Raw genomic sequence first — 24,867 nt, 5'->3', positions numbered from 1 at the left:
TGAACATAAGATTTCATCTTTATTGTATCATGGAAGGATAGGAAATGAACACTTAAACCTGAATTGTAGCAAGCACCAAGTGCACCCAAAGAAATCTGGTAAAAGGGCAACAATCTTATACCCCTCGCATGACCCACGAACCTACTAGTTGACCCCTATCAGTGGTAACTAATGATTTGACATGTTAGAAAACCCATCACAATCTCTTCCACCACTGATAAGGCTGTACAGGCAACCTTTATTTCACTCCCTTCAGCTACGCTCCCTAACTCCTTGGTTCACAACTTGTTAAAGAGGTTGTAAACCCAATATTTTTTTTTCAACCTGAAAGAGAAACACATAATGAGCTAGTATGCATCGCATACTAGCTCATTCTGAAATACTTACCTTAGAACGAGCCCCCGCCGTGCCGCCCACTTACCTCTATGACGGGCGACATGTTAAGTCGCCCGTCTTCCGGGATCGCGGCATCCAGCCATCTGATTGGCCGGGCCGCGGTGACGTCTGTCCCGCGCACGCGCGCGGGAGCCGACGGTCACGGCACGGGGCTCTGAAGGAACGGCACCAGCGGCCGTTCCTTCAGAGTGCATGCGCCAGTGATGTCACTGGCTGCATGTAAGGTAAATATCTCCTAAACGGTACATGTTTAGGAGATATTTACAGTACCTATAGGTAAGCCTTATCATAGGCTTACCTATAGGTACAACTTGCAGAGGAGGGTTTACTTCCTCTTTAATTCTGGAGAGCTGAAAGTATATCTAAACCCAAAAGGAAAACATTTTAAATATTGCAACTTACCGATCCTTAGGCGTGGTAACGGCACTAGTTTTGAGTTTTTAAAGCTAAAAACATTTCAGAAAGTATAACAAATACCTGGTGGTCCTGCCAGAAATGCATTGTGGCTTTCAGCGAGCGTAACATAAAGCACAAGGAACCTTACCCCTATTGCATAAACTACTATTCACATCAATCCATCATGCAATGATGCAATGGAGATGAACAAAGGCAGACATAAGCTTGAAGTCCAGCCTGTGTGACAACCATGGCTGCGTCTATAAATACAGTTGGTAAAAAGCATAGACATGAAGGCAAAGGAAGTGTGTTATTTGCAATATTACAAGGTAAAAATAAAGCAAAAACACCAAGAAAAATCTAAGGACAGGAAAACTGCAATAAATTATTTTTGTTTGTTTGTTTTTCGGTTTGATATGCTTTAGTCCGCATTCACACTGGTCTGACTTGGACCGCGACTTGTCAGCCTGACAAGTCGCGGTCCTCACGCTCCCATTGTGTAGTACAGGAGCCGTTCTAATAGGAGCGACACAAGTCGTTCCGACTTAGAAAAAGGGTCCTGTGACTCCTGTACTGCTTCGGGGGGCGACCCGGAGGCGACTTGCCTAGACATTAATTTTATGAAGTCCGTGCAAGTCATTCCGAAGTCGCGCTGCACGCGACTTCACAGGTCGCCCCCTAAGTCGGAGCGACCTAATGTGAACGGAGCCTAAATGGCAGAGTTTGTGCAACACTCAGTAGCATTGTGGGCTGAGGGTATACAAATATGTCCAATTTCCCTCCAAAATCTGTAGCCAAACAGTGGGGCTGGTGCAGCATTTACACTAGCCCTGACTGTGCGGGGATAATCATGAGATTCTTATCTGTGATGAGGTGGCCTTTACTCATTATGAACCATCTTGGCACAGACCCATCCCTTCTTTCCTTCCTTCAATATTTGCTGTCCTTCCTGGATGAGACAAAGCCAAATTATGGAAGTATGGAATTCACCCAAACTGGCAGCAAAGCACAAATTCTTATCAACAGTGGAGGTTTAGTTAAAGCGGAAATAAACCCTCCTATCCTTTACAGCCAAGAAAGCCGCCATCTTAGCCTATTTTTAATCAGCAGTTGTTATTATACTACACATGCAATCAGGTCTGACAACAGCCATTTGATGACTTGACAGTTCAGGTGATATAACAAGCACTTTGTACAATTATCATTCACAGTATGCATTGAATGTAACTGTTTTGGGAAACTGTTAAATTAATGAGTTTAACTCTGCGTTAACCTACGGGCAGGGCAGGCTAAGTCTATGTTTTATGAAAATCTGCAGATATTCTTTAGACTTTGATATATGTGCTCATTCCTCCACAGCAGCTGAATTGTCAAATCAGTCAGCCAGCTGAAATAACTGTACTAACTGCTACAGCCATTGGGGACCAGACATAAATTACGCAAATCTAAATCTGCAGAATCTGCCTGCTTCACATCATGTCCACCTTGCTCTGCAGCAGGCATTCTCTAGTACCCTAAATTGTTACTTAACACACACTGTTTAACTTACATTGTCCCTTCTACTTTTCTGTATGTGGATGATGGCACTGTAATTATTTTAATAAAAAAAAATAAAAAAAAGTACCTTTTTCCTTATTGATACACAGCTGTCACATTACCCAGATCTTTTTGAGCCTGTCTGCATAAAAACATAAGCAGGAGGAGCCTAGTCCTCTTCTGCTGGTCACATGTTAAATACAAAAAAAAAAAAAAACAGCCTTTCTGGAATACAGAGTAAAAATAAGTAAGTGATATAAATAAACTGTTTTAAATTGGCATACAAATATATATTTGAAATTACATCTTTATTATTTTTTGGCTATAACATTGTTTTGGCAGATTTCTGCCAGTCACAGGCTGTGTCATGCCCCTCCAGCCTGTGTCATAGAATAAGAGGGAGGCGAAGCCTACATGTAATATCCCACCCCCATTGTGTTTAGCTGGTTAATGTATATGCCCACATGTGTGACTCTACAGTCACGTGGGCTGCTCAAATGTGATTGGGAGGAAATGCTCAGCATAAAAACTCACTGAAAACTGAGCATGTGCAGAGCGGTCACCACAGCTTCAAAATTCCTAGCTGAACTAGGAACATGAATAGAAGGTTAGGCTAGAAGCAACAGGATCAACCAGTTTTTTTGCTAAGTACAGAAAACTCATCTCATAGTGTGTGAGTGAGTATAAACAGCATGTAATATACCATTTACAATACTTTTTCATTATATGGGTTTAGTGACACTTTAAGATAAATTCCAAGTATGGATATTTTACATCTCTATACCTCCTATGTTCACAATGCAGCAGGACAGGCACTCGCAGCAGGCCCTAGAGCACAGGTGTCAAACACAAGGCCCGTGGGCCGAATGCAGCCCCCCATGCCATTTCATATGGCCCTCACACCTCTCCTGCAGCACCTTCCTTGTCTCTGCACTCACCTTGTCTCAGTAGTCAGCAGCAGAGAGGACAGAACTCCTTTGCCAGATCCAGCGGTTCTCTGTGCAGCTGCAGAAAGGCTCGTCTTTACCCACCCCACCCCCTTTCTCAGCAGCCTGCAGCAGAGAGGAGGGCAGAACTCCTCCTACAGATTCTGCACCTCTCTGTACAGCCGCAACACCACCTTGTCTCTGCCCCCCCTCCGGTCTCGGCATTCAGCAGAAGCTGAAAGCTGACTTCGACCCTCCTCTGTTCCTACTCCAGACCCTGTACTTTAATTCTTCCCAAATCCACCTGCATCTTCTTCCTGGCAGCAGCAAAAGTTAAGGGGGTGCATTGTGATGTAAGGAAGGGTGGGTGACTCTTGACTTCTGATGGTGGGGGGGCTCTTGACATCTCATGTAAGGGTGTAAGGGGGCGTGGGGTGCTCTGAACATTTAATCTTACAGATATAATCGGCCCTTTGAGGGCAACCATAATGCTGATGTGGCCCGCGATGAAATTTAGTTCAACACCCCTGCCCTAGAGGATAGTGGAGATCACTGTATTGGTGCATACTACAGTGACTTCCAGCTTCCAGGGGCATCAGCCAAGTATATAATTTGCATCGTTACATTGGTCCAAGCTGGACCTATAAAACTATTTAAAAATATCCATATCTGGTATTCTTTTTTTAAATAACCATACCTACTCCAGTTTTGCCACAAATTCTTCTATAACCCTGCAAAAATCGCTTTGATGATTTGGACCATGCCAAATAGTGAAGACATATAAGCTGCTGTTTTTCCCCTGCCTGCTTCTGTAACAGTGATTGGGCCTGACACCAAGCACAGCACTGCACTGTGGGAAGGCAGAGAGAGTAAGCATGTGTGCTTAATAACTGGAATTACTGTCATCTTCAACAGGATTGCAGAGGGTATCAGGGCAATAGGCAGGAGTGGTGAAGATGAGTTAAAGCAAAACTCAGAAACAGTAAAGTATACAAATGAATAGTCCATTAAAAAAATAGAAATTTTAAAGAATGCAACTTTTTCTGCAACACTCATTTCAATCCGTAGCTGTCACTGTGTGGAGTAAATGGTTGAATACTGAGCACTATGTCCCCCTAAAGGCTCTTCCACACAGGCCTTCAGATCAGGTCCAACTGTCAGTTTTTCAGGCAGACCTGATTGGAAGGTCCGTTCATCCCTTTGGGCAGGCGAGTGTAAATGGATTTGTATCTGTTTATACAAGCCTTCCTCCAGGTTCAATTGGGTCCCCTAAAAAAAAAAAAAAAAAAAAAAAACAGAGAGGGCTCCATTCTCTTTCCTAGGTGAAGAGTATCAGAGGTACCTGGGTGTAAACGAACAGTTTTTTCTCGGCCACTTATAGAGCACACAGGCTCTGCCCATGTCTGCTCTGTAGAAACTGAGAGGACACAGATGTGTCATCCACCTGCTCTGCTCCAATCAGCAGGAGATCCGTGAGATAATTCCATGCTGATTGGAACAGAGTCTGCCGCGTGAAAGGGGCCTAATTTTCTCCAAAATTTGAAAGTTAGTAACAAAAAAGGTAATTTTTAAATCTCATATTTATGCTTAAGCAGCTATGTCTAAACCCTCTTAACCTTCCTAGCGGTATTCCCGAGTGTGACTCGGGGTAAGATTTTAGTGCCAAAAGCGGTAACCCCGAGTCACACTCGGGGTAGCGCTAAGAAGATCGCTGGATGCTGGAGGAGGTTTTACTTACCTTTTCTCCGGGATCCAGCGAAGACTGCGGGCGGTGTGCGGCGGCGGAGCTCTCTCCCGATGGTCTGCGAGCCCCGGCTTCCGTCTCTGGCGACGTGACGTCCGCCGGGGGGTGGAACCGGCGGCAAATTCAAATGTAAAATGCACCAAACACACTGACACCGTTCAAAATAAAATAAAATCACATTACATTGCCCCCCAGTGCCCTTTCCTGCAGTTTTAATGTACTTTTTATGTAAATATATGTATATATATATATATATATATATATATATACGTATATATATACGTATATATATATATATATATATATATATATATACACATATACATTAAATATATATATATATATATATATATATATATACACACACACATATATATATATATATATATATACACACGTATATATATATATATATATATATACACGTAATTCTTGTGAATGAGCAGCCCAAACCAACTGTATACATTATATATATATATATATATATATATATATATATATATATATATAATATATGTATACATACATACATATATATATATATTTATATATATATATATATATATATATATATATATATATAATATATATAATAAATGTATACAGTTGGTTTGGACTGCTCATTCACAAGAATTACATGCAAAATAATGGTACCGCTTTCAGCACCTAAAATCCAAAAGAATCATACCGCCAGGGAGGTTAAGAAGCGAGCTCCGCCTCCACTAGCAAGGTCTTCAAACGACTCCTAAAAAGGGCCATGCCCTAACTTGCCCCTGTCGATGGACCATTTGTTTTTTGTTGTCATTCTTCTGTCATACGCAGTCCAAGGGAGCAGTTAAAGCAGTAGTTACTACATCATCAATATATCATGATTGGTATTTAAGAAATCCTAATTTTACTCTGGTAAATAGTATGATAGTTGTTGGATGGTATAACCGTTTTAGATGGAAATATAGATCTATTTAGAACAGTTGTGTCTGCTGGACCATAACTATGATGATTATTGGATGGAATACTTAAGGACTACCAATATGTGCTGATACCTCTAGTGGAATATGATAGTGACTGCATTCTTAGCAACCCTCTCAAAAGGGATCTCCATTATAGGCAAGGGTTCCAATGTTTGGAGTGCATAATGTTACACCCAGGGCAGGATTTACAATATTCTTTAAATGTATTGTAAATACCAAAATGAATCAAAAACCACTTATTCCACATTTTGGTTTTTCTACCCCTTAATGACTACCTAACACATGAGAAAGAGCCATAACCAACATTGCATGTAAGACACATGTAATACAGCAACAGATGCTCCACAACTAGCTCTCATTTCTTCTTTATACAATACAATAAGTTATGGTACACAGCAAAAGGCAGGGTATACCAGGCTAACTAAATTCTGGCTCTTGTGATATCTCATGTATCAAGGTCACAGTTTACATACATTTGCCAAATTGGGATTCTGCAACTGGGCAAGCTCAAAAATTCTTGGCCACTGGTTTATCTATTATTTCTGGCACTGAGACCAATTTCTCTGACTATCCAAACATGACCACTAGTGAAAAGTCGTCAGGTACCTCTGAGGTAGGGATCCAACTTCCTACTCAAGTTTAGGCAAAACAATGACACCATTAATTTCAGACACATTTTCAGAACTGGTTACCCTTTTTCCCACCACAGTTTACAAAAGGAAGGTCAAAGCCTAGTTTTAAGCTTTGTAGCAAGTTCTGTGTCTCACTCCTGTCCTTTAAAGCCTGTTTACCCCAAGGATAAAAAGAACAATCTTATCAAACCCTCTGTATATTAACTGGCAAAGCTTTGATATAATGGTCACAGATAACTTGCTCCACAATCTGAGCAGGGTTGAGCAACTTTGGTTGCAACCAAACAGACCGTCAGGAGGAAAAAAATAAAACATCTTGGACCTTGCTGACTTTCCAGGGTCATGCTTGCTGCATCAGGCAGCCATGGTAACCCCACACTTGACTGGTATTTCCCCTCTTTGCTTAGGATACTCCTTGGTAGTCTGAGGTTGCAAATCAAAGCAGGCTTTTTTAGGCTCCCCAATGTAAAGGGTGTTAACACTTCTTCCCACTCCCTCTTGGGTAGCTTCTCACATTCTGACAATCTCTTAAAGATGACAAGGCTTTAACATTTTCCTCCATGGACAATTATTGTAAAACTCTCTGCACCAACTGTCAAGGGGCAGACATTGGCTCCTGTGCCCCCTCTGCCTCTCTGATAGTGCCTGTATCTGCTCCTGTAGAGATAGATTCACTTGCTGTTGTCTGTCTAAGGAGGCCTGGTGGGTTTTAGTCAGCTGTTAGATCTGTCGGGTGGTTAGCCTCTTGCAGTAGCTCATTAGTCTGCTGCTGATTAGCAATTGCCAGTAAAAGCTATTTTACAAGCTCCTCAATTTTATTCACTATTTTATTCACTATTGACTCTTTAAGGCACTGACTACATCCTTCACAAAGCTGTAAGGGAGACAGGTAGGAGACAGGGATACCCAGGAACAGTCCAAACCTGTTTGTCCTGCACTTTTTTCAGCAAGGAAGTAAACCAACCCAGTTTCAATAGTATAAAATAGAAACAAAAATCTGCTCCTAATGCCTCGTACAAACGATTAGATAATCGTCCGGAAAAAATCGTTTTTGAATTGATCGCACGATAATCTGATCGTTAGTACACAGTTTTCGACAGCCGATCACGACATTTCGTCCAACAAAATCTGAAGGGACAAACACGAAAACTTTTCGTATGATAGCTTAGCGAACGACAATCGTTTAATCAGTACAATATGTGTTCACTAAAAACCGACAAAGACCACGCATGATCAGAAACACGAAAATAACCTGGAAAAAGCCTGGCTGCCATTGTTTTTGTTTTGCATTATCTGGTACGTAGCTACGCAACCAGGAAGCTTTTACAGAATTGTACAAAAAAAAATCATACGTTTAGAACGCATTGTTGAATTCGATACTAGCATCATGCAACAAAATGCGAACGATAAGTTGTCCGATTATCTAATCATGTGTACGATGCATAAGAGCCACTAACTAAACTGATGTCAATCCCTTGGCTGATTTGTAAACACATAGGGGTTGATTTACTAAAGGCAAATAGTGCAGTTGCACGCTGCAAGTGCAGTTGCGCCAAAGCTTAGTAAATGAGATAAAGCTTCACTTTGCAAAGAATACCCAATCTAGTGCAAGGAAAATTTTAAAAAAACAGCATTTTCGCTTGCACATGATTGGATGATGGAAGTCAGCAGAGCTTCTGCTCATTCACTAAGCTCTAGAGCAACTGCATTTTGCAAAGTGCACAGTATATTTGCCTTTAGTAAATCAACCCCATAGTACAACTTTAAGGCACCATAGTGTTCTTGGTGCATAATGGAGGATACTTTTTTCATGACCGCTTGCTTTAGCTTTGACAATTTCATATTTTGACTTTAGGACCAAAAAAATTTTAGTTAGAGAGTAAAAAGAGGAGAGGGGGCAATTACACGTTACACAGAGAAATAACTCCATTCCCACGAAAAATATACAGTGCTTTAGCCTAAATCAGCTCTGTATGTTCTGGCTACGTAAAAAAAAGGGCACATTATAGACAAGACAACAATTTATCTACTTGCAAATATGATTCTATTTTTTTTATATATATATATATATATTTTTTTTAAAATATTTTATTAGTTTTCCAATATACTATTAACAATAAAAACAAGAAACTTAAACATATATCTTGCAAAAAGTTATCAGTACAACTTAATCCCCAGATACCCTCCACCCAACTCCCCCCTATCCAAACCTAACCCACCTCCCCCATCAACCTACTAAACACTTATTCAATTTTTGATGTTGTCTCTCTGTACTCTCAAATTATTACCAAGTTCTAATTATCATATATCTTCCATCAAAATTTTCAGGCATTTATCAGATTTTTTGAAGTCTTCCCATTTTCCCCTATTTTCCAACAAATATTTTGGTTGTTCTTCTTTCCTACTTCCCAAATACTCCATATTGTAAATGTAGTCCACTCTTTTACACCACTCCTTTAGGGTAGGGCTCTTTACTTCTACCCATTTACTCGGGATAACACCTTTAGCTGCATTGGCATTGAAAATATACTTGAAAATAAGATTAATTGAAATTGCAATCCCTCCCCTCCCCTTCCACGAGAAGTTATCTAGAATTCTTTCAGATCCCCATGACAAATTTCTTAAGATTTGCTTACTTGCAAACTCAATTCCATGGATTTAGGTAAACTCAAAACGTGTAAGCTACTCATATAGTTAACCTGAAGTGTGACTTGCGACTTTGGCTACCATCCTCGTGTTTCCCTCTTTCTACACATTATTTTCTTCCCCCACCTTCCTTCCCCTTTGACATACAGTGGGGACGGAAAGTATTCAGACCCCCTTAAATTTTTCACTCTTTGTTATATTGCAGCCATTTGCTAAAATTCTTTAAGTTCATTCTTCTTCCTCATGAATGTACACATAGCACCCCATACTGACAGAAAAACACAGAATTGTTGACATTGTTGCAGATTTATTAAAAAAGAAAAACTGAAATATCACATGGTCCTAAGTATTCAGACCCTTTGCTCAGTATTTAGTAGAAGCCCCCTTTTGATCTAATACAGCCAGGAGTCTTTTTGGGAAAGATGCAACAAGTCTTTCACACCTGGATTTGGGGATCCTCTGCCATTCCTCCTTGCAGATCCTCTCCAGTTCTGTCAGGTTGGATGGTAAACGTTGGTGGACAGCCATTTTTAGGTCTCTCCAGAGATGCTCAATTGGGTTTAAGTCAGGGCTCTGGCTGGGCCATTCAAGAACAGTCACGGAGTTGTTGTGAAGCCACTCCTTCGTTATTTTAGCTGTGTGCTTAGGGTCATTGTCTTGTTGGAAGGTAAACCTTCGGCCCAGTCTGAGGTCCAGAGCACTCCGGAGAAGGTTTTTGTCCAGGATATCCCTGTACTTGGCCGCATTCATCTTTCCCTCGATTGTAACCAGTCGTCCTGTCCCTGCAGCTGAAAAACACCCCCACAGCATGATGCTGCCACCACCATGCTTCACTGTTGGGACTGTATTGGACAGGTGATGAGCAGTGCCTGGTTTTCTCCACACATACCGCTTAGAATTAAGGCCAAAAAGTTCTATTTTGGTCTCATCAGACCAGAGAATCTTATTTCTCACCATCTTGGAGTCCTTCAGGTGTTTTTTAGCAAACTCCATGCGGGCTTTCATGTGTCTTACACTGAGGAGAGGCTTCCGTCGGGCCACTCTGCCATAAAGCCCCGACTGGTGGAGGGCTGCAGTGATGGTTGACATTCTACAACTTTCTCCCATTTATTTGGAGGCCACTGTGCTCTTAGGAACCTTAAGTGCAGCAGAAATCTTTTTGTAACCTTGGCCAGATCTGTGCCTTGCCACAATTCTGTCTCTGAGCTCTTCAGGCAGTTTCTTTGACCTCATGATTCTCATTTGCTCTGACATGCATTGTGATCTGGAAGGTCCTATATAGACAGGTGTGTGGCTTTCCAATCAGTATAATCAAACACAGCTGGACTCAAATGAAGGTGTAGAACATTCTCAAGGATGATCAGAAGAAATGGAAAGCACCTGAGTTAAATATATGAGTGTCACAGCAAAGGGTCTGAATACTTAGGACCATGTGATATTTCAGTTTTTCTTTTTTAATAAATCTGCAACAATGTCAACAATTCTGTGTTTTTCTGTCAGTATGGGGTGCTATGTGTACATTCATGAGGAAGAAGAATGAACTTAAATGATTTTAGCAAATGGCTGCAATATAACAAAGAGTGAAAAATTTAAGGGGGTCTGAATACTTTCCGTACCCACTGTATATTTTTATCTGTGGTGTGGAATGACACCACAAACACCATTCAACCACCGTTGGGTTGGTAGTTTGTCGACTACAGTTCCAGGCCCTAAGATCTTGAAGTCTCTTTCCATGCACTTGTCTCTCATTTTCAAGCTGGGACCCAAATGTTCTTACATTATAAAGATGTAACTTCTATGCTTGGATCCCTGCAAAGTTTTTAGGGCCCTGTGCCTTGCAGTCCTCTCTTTGTATTCAACCTGGAACAATGTTCTGCTTTCTTTCTACTCTATGCTTTGTTTCAAAAGAATACAGATATTTGAAATGGGAAATATGGTTCATTTTGATTGCAGTTTCACTTTAAGATATGTATTTACACAAAAGCTTATAGGCTCAAAATATGTATGCAAAGATTACAACTGAGGACAAATGCGTGAACATTGATGTGATGTTTTCCAAACCGCTTTTTATACTATTAACATGAAAGGATTGGCTGTTTATTTGTGCCTCCTTCATCTACATAATACAGCAGAGAAAAAGTAATAGCAGGTGCTTTATAATCAGACATGAATAAATAATAATCACATAAATAATCATATAATAATGCAGATATGGATACATAATATTTCCTCTTTCAACAGCGAACAAAAAAAAGCATATAAAATCTCTAGGTGACAAGAATATTCACTCAATTACTTTACAGCGACTCATACAATTGAAGACAATGACACAGATCATAGAACTTCCAGAAACAGGGGAGAAATATAAAAATGCACAAATATATAATTTTTGGAGGCACCAATACAGAGATTGAAATGTATATTCGCAGAGAGATTGGTTCATAACACAGTAATAAATAAAAGTATATAAGGTGTCCTTTGCTAGGAAGATGAAAGCCCTGTGTGCAATAGAAATTTCTAAATGCCAATACACATATTCCCTGAAAACAAATTCAGTAATTTATGTGAATTTCTGACAAGAGACAATGTTGATCCTATTTTTTTACTTTGATAAATGTACAGGTTAGCTGCAAAAGATAAACCTCATCCTTTCAGTTCTGCACAATGTTGTTATTTCTGTTACGGAAAATGCTAGCGGGTTAAATGACTTTTGGGGAATTATGCAACAGAACTTCTGCACCTAGGGTTGGCCGTACACTGTGCTCATTTTTTCCACTTCCTGATAAACTGGCCTAAACTTTCTTAGAGGGTGACCCTGTTGGCCCTTTCCCGCCCAACATCATTCGGTTGGCAAATCGAAGAACCTAGGAGAAAAATTGTTTGGCGAACACCAGCTGCATTCAATCGAATGCGGTCGCACTTCGGGTGTTCTGTCAGAATACAATAACCCTGTAGGGGGAATTTATCTATCCATGCTGTTAACCTGTAAGGCTGAACAAACGAAAAAATATCAGTATATGGCCAGTTTAACTGCACAAATTCACCCACCTACAGCCAACCCAAGTGGTTTATGAAACATTCACGAAGTATGGAGCTGGAGGGTGGCTGGATAGTGCCTTCACAATTGACCACTCTCCTGTGTCCAAAGGCACAAATAATGTTGTTCATTCAAATTTATATTTGTTGGGCTTCATTCACACGGGGGACTATAAGTGTATGCCTGTGTGAGAGCTGTTCTTGCCTGCATAGGGATGTAAAAGTGTCCCATGCATCCCTATTCAGGCAGTTCCATACTTATCAACTGGGACACAGCAGCTACACTTATACAGCTGCTGCTCCAAATTTGACAGCCATGTTGGTACAGTCCTTGAACGCTGTCATCTGTTTGGAGAGCCGCACAGATGTCAAATTGGGTGTAGCCACAACATCCCAACTGACCTGATTGGGACTGCTTGCAGAGTTCAAAGTGCAGAGTGCAAAATCTGGTGACGCTGTGCATGGCAGCCAATGATTAAGGGTCCTTTCACATGGGCTTTCCGCTCGGCGGACTCCATTCTGCTTAGCGGGGGATCAATCCACTGATCCCCGCTGAGCAGGTGGATGACAGATCTGTCTCCGCTTACTTTGCAGAGACAGACCTGTCAGATCCCCGCTCTCCTCTATGGGGAGATGGGATGAAAATAGTCTGCCTGTCCGTTTTCATCCGATCCTCTCTGATCCATTCCTCCAGACGGATGGAAAATAGGGTTTCCATCCATCTGGATTTCATGGACAGGATCGGATCGAATAGCAGCGGATATGTCAGCCCTGACATCCACTGCTCCATAGGGGTGCATGGAGCGTTCCGATCAGGTCCACCTGAAACACTGACAGGCGGACTGATCGGAAAGCCCATGTGAAAGGGGCCTTTACTAAAACTGCAGAGTGCAAACTCTGGTGAAGCTGTGCATGGTAGCCAATTAATCTGGTGCAACACTGAATAGTAACCAAGCAGCTTCTAGGTTTTATTGTCAAAGCTTAACTGAACAAGCTGAAGTTAGAAGATGATTGGTTACTATGCACAGCTGCACCATATTCTGTGTGCATTGGTCTTAGTAAAACTCCCCCTAAGGCCCCTTTCAAATGGGTGCCACTGTTTGGTGGGCTCCGCTTGTTCAGCATTGCTTCGCTGATCCTCTCTGACCAGGCGGAGGACAGATCCGTCTCTGCTCACTGTGCAGAGCGGAGACAGACACAGTCCCGCTGTCCTCTATAAGGAAATCGGGTAAAAACAGACCACCAGTCCATTTTTATCCAATCCTTTCTAGCAGACGGATTGAAAATAGGACAGGGCAGGATCGGATCGGATAACAGTAGATGTCAGCAGACATGTGTCCACTGACATCCCCCGCTCCATAGGGAAGAGTGCAGGGTCCGATAAGGTCTGCCTGAAAAACTGACAGGAGAACCTGATTGGACAGCCCGTGTGAAAGGGGACTAAGCCCCCACTAACATCAGGACGATTTGAAATGCGATTTGACATGTCAAATTCCATGCCAAATCGGAGCCTATTGCCGGCAACAGCAGCGTCTAAATTGGTTGGACCACATCGCCGACTTTCCGGCGCTGCACCGATTGCCAAAAGTAGTTCCTGCACTACTTTTGGTGACTTTGGGGGCAATTTCTATAGACATCTGTGCATGAACCCGCACGTATGTCTCTCAATTCACCCCCTCAGTGTGAACGTGGGCAAAGTGTCTGAAAAAAGACCTACAAGAAAAAATGATTTGAATAAAGGGTGAAACATTAAAAATACTAAACATAACTTTGTATTAACTAGTTAAACCGTTTATAGAATTTTAGTAACTTAGTTTACATCTATTTTAACCACTTAAGGACCAAGCCTATTTCTGATATATGTGGTTTACAAGTTAAAATCAGTATTTTTTGCTAAGAAACTACTTAGAAAAGACTCTAAAGAATAAAATGGCGGTTGTTGAAATATTTTTTGTCACACGGTATTTGCGCAGCCATCTTTCAAACGCAATTTTTTTCAAGAATTTTTTAATTAATTTCATTGAATTTAAAAAAAAATTAACTGTAAAGTTAGCCCAATGTTTTTGTATATTGTGAATGATAACGTCACGCCAATTGATTTGGATAGTTAACATGCTACGGTCTAAAGTTGCGTACACGCGTGGAATGGAGAAAAATTACTGTACTTAAAAATCTCCATAGGCGACGCTTTAAAATTTTTTAATGGTTACCAGTTTAGAGTTAGAGGTGATCTTTTGCTAGAATTATTGCTCTGACGATTGCAACGATACCTCATGTGTGATTTGAACACCGTTTACATATGTGGAAGCGACTTATGTATGCATTTTCTTTGGTGCAGCAGCTCATAGGGACGGGGGCACTTTAAATTATTTTTTTTTTTCCTGTTTATTTTATTTTTTGTTTTTAACAATATTCCTTAAAAAAAAAAAAAAAATCGAAACACTTTTATTGCTGTCACAAAATGTAAACATCCCTTGTGACAGTAATAGGCAGTGAAAGGTACTCTTTATGGAGGGATATGGGGTCTTAAAGACCCCAGACCCCTCCACTGCACTTCAAAGTATTCAAAATGTCAAAATCTGCATTTTTGAATACTGTCAGTTTTTTTAAATCTGCGCCATTAGCAGCCGAGTAAATTGGAAGTGACCCTGATTACTTGATCGGAGACCTGATCAAAGCCAAATGTGGCTTCAATCGGGACTATAACCAACCGGTGAATGTGCCGGCTGGTTGCTCGGGTCTCCCAGCGGGACAAGAGACTCGGGCAGAGCGTCAGCGGGAGGGAGGGACGTCCCCTTCTGCTTGCTGGGATAACAGCTGAGCGGTACTGGGTTGACCACTTCTTCAAGCCGACATGCAGGTATGTCAGTTTGCAGGAAGTGGTCAAAGAACCTCATCACTAAAATGTCATATAAGCTTTACCAAGTAAATCAGAGTTGTAACTAGAACCTTCAGGGCCCTGGTGCAAGAAACTATGAAGGGCCCCGTGACTGCCTTTCCATCGGTCCTGGGGCCCCCCATGGTGGCGAAACACAAGGGCCCAATCGCAAGTGTGACCATTGGAAGTTCCACCACTGATGTAAATTTACTATTAAAGCTTAATTCCTAGTGACCCTTTCATGAAGGTCCTTGTTCAGGTACCTGTTAGAGGATGGCAACATTTTCTCGTTGTCTGTAAGTTGCTCTCCTGAGTTGTCCTGCTGCAAAATGCCCTTCCAGTGCAGACTGTAGGCATCATGCAAACATAATTCACTGAGCTCACTATCAGGAATTACCTCCTGAGCAATGCAAGGCAGTCACCATTATAGTGAATGCATTTAAAGAAGTGGCTGCAAGGAGGCAGCAGGAGATCAATGGCAATGAGATGCAACAAAGGATAAAAATGGTGAAAACAGTATTTTCTAACAGGTGAAAAAAAAATGTGGCAATTATTTTTGATGCACAGTGCTTTTGAAAATGACATGTCACCCATTTAAGGTTTACATCCAATTAAGTTCCTGGCTTCTTCCAACAGTGAGATCTCCTTGCACAAATTCCTAAGTCTGTACCTTTTCTAAGTGTTCCTGTTAAGTAATGCATGTTCCAACATCTTCGTTCACATTTTACACAATAAACAAACAAAAAAAATACTCAGAAATCTAACAGAGAGAGCATAAACCCTCTTAGCGTTCACTGAGTGTGCAAGCCCAGGAGCTCAAGTGCAGAAATCTTGCCAACAGAATATCAGAGATAAGAAAATGTCAGGTGGTTTAACTTTCCAGCGTCTAGCAAAACTGAAATATTGTGTTTGGGCGGACTCACCCTTGAACTGGAAAGAGAATGTAAAACCTACAGCATCAATATGCTAGGAGTATAAGCACATGTCAGTCTGCAGACATTAGGTATGCGGTGCCAGTTCTGCTCAGTCTTGGCAGTGACCAGTATATACACAGAGAAGTAAACATAATAGCGCCTGCATATTAATGGCTGATAATAATAGAGCTGGTGTATTAGTGGACATTATTGGTTCCCTCTCCTACTGCTAGTGATTAATGAAGCAGTATAGGCAATGGTGAAGATATTACCAGCCATTAATGCTGCCAAGCTTGGTCCTGCTGATGCTGCCTGCTGGTTCACAATTACAGTCACACTCCACCTCAGTGAAATGATGAATCAGCTACAGTTTGTAATTGATAATAAAATACTTATCTTTAATGTCCACATTTTATATACAAAGTCACATACTGTAAAGGTGCATGGGTTTGTATGTAAAACACTCAAAGGCTAGCTTAACCACTTCAAGACCAGGACTATTTTGGAGATTTGTTGCTCACAAGTTAAAATCATTATTTTTTGCTAGAAAGTTACTCAGAACCTCTAATCATTATATATATATATATATATATATATATATATATATATATATATATATACAAGTAATCGACCGATATCGTTTTTTCGTTACAGATACCGATATTTTGGACATTGCATATCGGTATCGGCCGATATTGGCTGAAATTTTCGTACATTTAATTTTTTTTTTTTTTTTTATCACTTGACAGGTACTCTTGTGCAGGGATCTAGGGGTCTAAAATACCCCAAACCCATCATCTGCACTTAAAAGCATTCAAAATGCCAAGTTTGTTTGTTTTGAATGCTGTCATTTTTTTAAATCTGGTGCCGAGTACCTGGAAGTGATGTCAACCCGGAAACTTTCGGGTTATTACATGGAGACCCGATCAGAGCCGAATGCGGCTTTGATCGGGTCTTCGGCGGCCGTGCAGGCTGGTGGCCCGGTGGGAGGGGGAGGGGGGGGACGTCCCCTCCTGCACCTTGTAATGACAGCTGAGCGGTACAAGCACTTTCCGAAATATCGGCAATATCGGCCACCTTGGTAAATGCATATCAGCCCTCGATATATCGGCTTTGCCGATAATAGGTCGAACCCTAATATATTCCGATATATCGGGGAAAGTGCATATCACCCCTCGATATATCGGCTTTGATTGGGTTTTCGGGGGCCGTGCAGGCTGGTTGCCCGGGTCTCCTGGTGGGACGGGAGACCTGGATGAGCCGGAAGGCAGCGGGGGGGGGGGCGTCCCCTCCCGCTCCTTCTAAAGACAGCCGAGCGGTACAAGCACTTTCCTAAATATCTGCAATATCAGCCACCTTTGAAAGTGCATATCAGCCTTCGATATATCGGCTTTGCAGATAATTGGTCAATCCCTAATATATATATGTTTTAGAAGAGACCATAGAGAATAAAATAGTGGTTGTTGCAATATTTTATGTCACACTTTCAAACACATTTTTTAAGGAAAAAATACACTTAAATGAAAAAAAAAATAAAACTAAACAGTAAAGTTAGCCCAATTTTTTTGTATAATGTGAAGGATGAGGTTATGCAGAGTAAGCAGATGCCTAACATGTCACGTTTTAAAATTACGCACACTCGTGGAATTGTGACAAATTACGTTACTTAAAAATCTCTATAGGTAGTGCTTTAAAACATGTTTTTATTGCTTACCTGTTTAGAGTTACAGAGGAGGTATTGCACTAAAATTATTGCTGTCACTCTAACAATCGAGGCGATAACTCACATGTGTGGTTTGAACACTGTTTACATTTGTGGGCATGACTTTCGTTTGCGTTTGCTTTGGGGAGCAAGTGCGGAGGGATGAGGCTATTAAAAATGTTGGTTATTTTTTTCTTATTTATTCATTTCTTTATTTTTAACACTGTCCGTTAAAAAAAAAAAAAAATCTGATCACTTTTATTGCTGTCACAAGGAATGTAAACATCCCTTGTGACAGTAACAGGCAGTGACAGGAACTCTTTATGGGGGGATGTGGGATCTAAAAGACCCCAACTCCTCCACTTAAAAGTATTCAAAATGCCAAGATCTACGTTTCTGAATACTTTGAATTTTTAAAACTGGCGTCGTAGCCTGCAGAATAAAACGGAAGTGACGTCACAACGTTACAACATCAGAGACCCGATCAAAGCCGATTCTGTCTTTGTTCGGGTCTCCAGCCAGCCAGCAGTGGGACGGGAGAGCCCGAGCGAGCCGTGAAAGGTGGCTTGTAATAACAGCTGAGCAGCTGCTTAGCAGCATCGTTGTTATTACAAGAAAGCCGACCATTGGCTCTAAAAAACGGTAGGCATGGCATCATCCGGGTACAACCACTTAAGCAAAATGACATACAGGTATGTGATTTTGCAGCAGTATTTACCCAAAACAAGAATGTATTAAATCTTGTATTATGTAACAATGTATTCAATTGCAGCCTACCAATTCTTAGATGTGGTGACTGAATTAGTTCTCTTTGTTTGGCTATTTTCCTTTATTTTCACCTGGTGACTTGGCCTGTAAAGTCGATATGTTTCAACTTCCTTGAACAGAACAAGCTACAGGACAGTATCCAGCACAATTGACACATTTGTTTTGTTTTTTATTTTCCCATATTCCTTATGTTAGAATGATTCATTTACAGAATTTGTTTTATATATTCAGATTTATTTTATACACTGCTAAAAAAAATTAAAGGAACACTTTGGAAACACATTAGGGGGAAAAATATCATGCTGGATATCTACAGGGCTGTCTTTAGGGAAGGGCAAAAGGGGAAGCTGCCCTGGGCCCAGTCATTGTTGTGGAGCCCAAAGTAGCTGTCCATTGAGCCCACACTGCCTGCAAAAAGTTGAAAAGTGGATTTGGGAGGGCCCAAGAACATGTTTGCCCAGGGTCAAATCGATATTAAAGATGGCCCTGGATATCTATACTGCTATGGACTGGGTAATGTGTTAGGAATGAAAGGATGCCACATCATTTGATGGAAAAGAAAATGATCAACCTACAGAGGGCTGAATTCACAGACACCCCCAAAATTCTAGTCCATTTTGCTAAAGTTTTATTACAACAACTCAAAATGGTACAATGTAGGGGCATTCTCCTAATGTGGCAACAGATAGTGTCCTGATGTATTCCCTCCCAGATCTGGACCAGGGCATAACTGAGCTCCTGAACAGACTGAGATGCAACTGATTCGATCCAAATGGGACTTCTTGTGGATTTCCTTCAACAAAGGCTTTCTTCTTGCCACTCTTCCATAAAGGCCTGATTTGTGGAGTGCACCACTAATAGTTATCCCGTGGACAGATTCTCCCACCTGATTTTTTTTTATACCCTAACCCTGCTTTAAACGTCTCCACAACTTTATCCCTCACCTGTCTGGTGTGTTACTTGGCTTTCATGATGCTCTTTGTTCACTAAGGTTCTCTACCTTAGTGAACAACAAACCTCTGGGAGCTTCACAGAACAGCTGTATCTATACTGAGATGAAATTACACACAGGTGGACACTATTTACTAATTAGGTGACTTCGGAAGGCAATTATTTCCACTAGTTAGGGGTATAAGAGTAAAGGCCTGAATAAAAATTCACGTCATACTTTTTAGATATTTATTTGTAAAAAAATTTTGAAAACCATTTATAATTTTCCTTCTACATCACATTTATGTGCCACTTTCTGTTGGTCTATCACAATAAAATACGTTTACATTTTTAGTTGTAACATGACAAAATGTGGAAAATTTCAAGGTGTATGAATACTTTTTCAAGGCACTATATAATGTTACCTCTAAATTTGCATATGATGTATAGTATTTGAATATTTCATGACATCAGGTTAATTGCTGGTTGTATAGCATTTTGTTTTTAACCGTTTATCTATGTATGTTTGGAACTTCCCCTTTATATTTTTTTGATTACCTTGTCCCCCAACCCTACATCTATTGCACATGTGATGTAGATTTACTATTTAATGCGGAGCTTCACCCAAAAGGAGAAGCTCCGCTTGCTTGCCTCCTCTCCCCCTCCACGGCCACATTTGGCACAATTCGGAGGGTAGATGGGTAACTGTCAAAACCACTTCCAGCTGACTTTACTGCAGTGAATTTAGCTGGAAGTTCCCCCACCACTGAGCCATCCAAAAAGCACAGCGTGCTTCGCGCATGTGCAGGAGGGAACCAGTTGTTAAACGCAAGGCTTCACTGCCGGTTTCCCTTAGCTCCGATCGCGGCAGCAGCATCCCAGAGCTGATTGAAAAATCGGCTCAGGTGAAGACACTGCTGAATTAGTGGACCGGTAAGTGTCCTAATATTAAAAGTCCTGAGTGGCAGAAACACGTTGACACTTTTTCTATGGCTGAAAGAAACACTAAACTTAAATATCCATTGCGACGGCTTTTTCCTGTGGATTGAGTACATCTAAGGCTTAATCAGAAGCCCATGTTTAGCCTGAGCACTGGGCTTGAAACCATAACCTGATTGTAGTGGAGGGTTCAGCACAACACTACTGGTTACCACAGAGAGAAGGATGTACATTTGACTTGAAAAGTTCCCACACATCAGACTATTTTTTTTTATGGGACTACAGCTCCAATGGTTTTCTGTTCCCCATACATTATTATATTTATTGACAGTACTCACTCTCTTTGCATGACTGTTTCAATATGTTTATTGGTTTTGAGAATAAACACTAGAATACCAAGGCGAGCTTGTAAATCGTCCGTGCAGGGGCTAGATAATGGGTAGACATTACAATTTGAGCAATGAAGATCAAAATTATGATAAATGAAAATGACAGAAGTCTGAAATTTTGGGATGATACTGAAAAATGAAAACTGCAAAAATGCTATGTCTCCAAAAATCTACTTGCAGTCACTGGGTCCTGTCCTCAAGAAGCTTACCCCCTAAGATTCCTTTCTTACATGCATACTAGAGCCAATGAAGGCCCCTTTCACTCAGTTTTTTAGGCGGACCCAATTGGACCCTTTGGGCTCCTCTATGGAGTATCAGGTGTCATTAGACATGTGTCCGTTGACACCTGCCGACATCCAATCCTATCCGCTAAAAACAGATGTATAGGAACAGATAGGAACGGAGAGGAACTAGAAAATGAGTGAGGACAAAAAATAAAAAAACAAGAAAAGAGGGTCATAGACAAGAGAGAGGGGTAGAGAAGGGAAGGGGGTAAATCAGACTCAGAAGCCCCAAAGGGAAACAATAAGACAAGGCCCAAACAGGTCGGTTGAAGTGGGGGAACTCATAAGAAATCCATGGTTGCCAAAGTTTAACTAATTTGGCATATGAATCATTCACAATACTGAACAGTCGCTCATGAAGCATCATGGCGGTCATATGTTTTTTATGATGATTTAATTGGGTTAGCATACAAGAGTAAAAGAAAGTTAATTTAACAAAGTGAGGCTACCTCCACTTGAGTACCTAATCACAAGTAATGGAAAATGAAACTGGATTTTGTCTTTCACATGACTAGATGATTGGAGTGAACAAAGCTTCTACTTCTTTAGTAAATCAACCACACAGCCTGACAATGGTCATAAAAAATGCAGTATACATTTTACAGGAAAAGGAGAAGAGAGGAAGGAAATACCACAGCAAGAAAATTATAGGAGAAAATAGGACATGTTAGAAATACGGGAGAGACATCGGAAAATGAATAATGATGTGGGGGGTCATATCTTCAAGAGAAGAAAATCAGATAGGAAATTTGGATATATAAAAGGCACTGTGGAATGGAAAAGGAGATATTGTTATGCAAGCATAACTGATAATATAGAGTATGGACAAACAGGAGTAAAGCGAGTGAGATACAGTGAACCATAGCAAGGAGAGAGAGAAAACAAAGAATAAAGATTAAATAAAATATAACCATGGTGAGGGAGCTGGGAAAAGTCTGGAGCTAAGTCAAATGCATTAAATACTAATGCAAGAGTTAAACAGCAATAGCGCTCTTTACTAGTCGTAGATAATTGCTCAAGTAGCATAGCAGACAAATTGCTAAGCCTAAATCTTGCTGCAAGAAGGAAGATTCCCAATGGGAAAGATGCTATTTTTATTCTTTCACTCATACCTGCTCTTCTTCACCTAGCTGCACATTCTCTCTATCCTTCGCCTTCCTCAACTCCAAGCATTACTCCCTCCCCGCTACTCCCCCTGTGTCTCCTCCATGTCTTCCCGTTTTCTTCTAGCACATACTGATGTGACTGCTAATTCTCTCTACTGGACATACAAAAGGAGGGAGGATAAGAGGAGATCGGGGAGACCAGAGATGCTTTAACCTGTTCCATTCTAGAAAGACCTAAAACCAAATGACAGCTCAAGGGATATCACCTTAACCTTATCCCTACCACAGGGTTCTATACCACTGCACAGCTGAACAAAAGACTACAGCATGGGAAAGAAAGTGCTGAGAATGACAAGGATGGATTTGACAGAATGAGTGAGGAAAGGATGGATGGACGAGGGAACAATAATATAATAAAGTGTAAAAAATTGGAGGAAAATAAAGGTAGGTGTGTGTTGGTGGGGAATAAACAATACGAAAATAGAAATCACAAAACCAGCGAAATCAAAGCAGAGAGAGAAGAGCAAGTGAGGGAGAGAGAAGGAAAAGGAGAGGCAGAGGAAAGCAATACGAGGGAGAGGAGGTGGGTAAGGAGAACAGATAAACACAAGGAGGGGGCAAAGATGTCAAAGTAGACTGTGAGGGACATGGAAAGACTGACTTCAAGAGGCTGGGAGGGGGGACAGGATGGAAGGGGGAATAATTTATTGCACTAAACAAGGTCAGCATGCATCCAGAGAGACAATATAGTACAGCAAGAAACGAGAGGAAACAATTTGAGGGAGGTGGTAAAAACAGAGAAGAGCAATAAAAGAAAAAGAGGCTACACTGGTAATAAAGCTGGCCAAATGAAAAGACAAAGATGGGTACCTGCACTCACTAGATATTTATGGCACAGAAAGAAGAGACCATGATATGAAGAAACAGATAGTATACCTGATGGTGTCTGTGCGTGTGTGGGGGGGCAGGCAAGAAAGGACAGATGTGACAAACAGATAGAGACAGTACGAATAAAAGGTAGGTGAGTGAAATGAAATGTGTGAGCGAAATGAGACTGAAACAAGACAGCTGAACTTTATTCTACCCATGTATGTTTGACCAAAAAACCCTGGGGCAAAAACTGAAACCAATCCATCATTGATGCTGAAGTACTTGCTGATATGCTCACAAGGTATGTGCTTGCAATAGTAATAAGGCATGCTATAGGCCTCTAAACATTCCTGGGTCCAAGATGTCCACATGCTAACATCAATTTTAAGAAATTCCTATGCAGAATTGTAACAAATACTGGATTCAAAAAATTGTAACATTTTATTTATTATAGGTATTTATATAGTGTGTGAGTGGCAGAAACACAGCACTTTTCTTATTGCACATTTACATTAGTTCTTGTCCTCTAAAAGCTTACCACCTAAGATTTCTCTCCTCTATTGAGCATCAGGTGTCATTGGACATGTGTCTGTGGACCTGTTGACACCTGCCAACATCCAATCTTATCTGCTAAAAATGGATAGGAACAGAGAGGAACGGTGGGTGATTGTGTAGGCAGGGCCCCAGTGCACTGCATTGCCCGGGGCCCTTTAATGCTCTTAAGATGGCACTGTTTATATTCACCTCTCCAGCAGTCGGCAAGTCAGAACCTAGCTGTATTCAAGCAGCACAGGCTCCAGCAAAGGTCTTCAGCATTCAATAATACCTGCATTCCTTGCTGCGTGCTGTGGTCCCCTACAGGAGATTGTAGAGCTTGAACATAGCAGTGGAATTTGAACTCGCTGCCCGTTGGAGAGGTAAGTATTTATTGTCTTCTCTTGCAGGGAGCCGTTCTTCATATCTTTTTGCTGAAGTGGCAGAACTGCATCCAAAAGCAGCTATCACTGAAGGTAACCTCTACTTCTACAACGGAATATACAAAAACAATATAGAAGAGCTATTCCAATTGTGACTATTTTCCTCCAAAAGGTATGCATGCTTTTAACCTGATTTTCCGGTTAACCTAAAGCATAACTATACTTTCATAAAAAAGAATTCTGCAGCCTGAAGTCTTTATCAGTGCTGGCTATGCCTGTGCAGTGGGCCCTGATATACTTCAATGAGGTCATACTCTACGGATCTCCAGACTCTGATCCATTCAATTCTATAGAGCCAACAACTGCAGCGGCATTACCAAAACTGAAAATGATTTCGGCCTGGAGGAGGTAAACACTGGAGAAGGCCAGTGAATAGTTTAGGCCAAAGGGCAAAGGAGTGCACTTAATTTCTAAAAGTACGCTTACAGTATGCTTTACAGAGACTCTGAATGAGCAAAGTGACAGAGTCTCCTCTTACTAGCCCACTTCCTCTCCCCCACTGCTTCACTGTTCTGCAGTGCTAACTCTATGCAAACTCTGCACTGATGTCAGAGTTTGCACAGGGTTGACATTGAAGTTGTTTTATTAAAGACACATAGACTGTTCACTTTGCAAGGGAGATTGCCCCAGAGCTTAGTGAATGAGGTAAAGCTCTGATGACTTCCCTCATGCAATCATTATCAAGATCAAAATTGCTGTTTTTTTTTTCTTGCATGCTATTAGGTATTTTGGCAAAGTGAAAAAATGCTAAGCTCTGGGTAAAATCCCCATGTGAAGTGCAACTTCCCAAAATGAACAGCCTATTTGTCTCTAGTAAATCAACTCCC

At 41.1% G+C, this 24,867-nt stretch overlaps 1 protein-coding gene across 2 annotated transcripts in view; it reads right to left on the bottom strand.

The window, feature by feature from the left end:
* LINGO1 (leucine rich repeat and Ig domain containing 1) overlaps window positions 1-24,867 on the bottom strand; it is a 589,917-nt gene that overhangs the window by 505,600 nt on the left and 59,450 nt on the right. The window contains exon 1 of one of the 2 annotated variants that reach the window (XM_082254207.1): window positions 22,200-22,220. The exons of the other annotated variant lie outside the window; for it this stretch is intronic. The gene's annotated coding sequence lies outside the window, so the exon portion shown is untranslated. Of the gene's footprint in view, window positions 1-22,199; window positions 22,221-24,867 lie in introns of those variants that run through there. 2 annotated transcript variants of the gene reach the window in all.

The sequence above is a fragment of the Pelophylax lessonae genome (genome assembly GCF_965119305.1).
Source record: "Pelophylax lessonae genome assembly, chromosome: 4".
NCBI lineage: Eukaryota > Metazoa > Chordata > Amphibia > Anura > Ranidae > Pelophylax > Pelophylax lessonae.
Note: the sequence above shows the minus strand (reverse complement) of the source record. Positions and strands in the feature narration are given on the sequence as shown.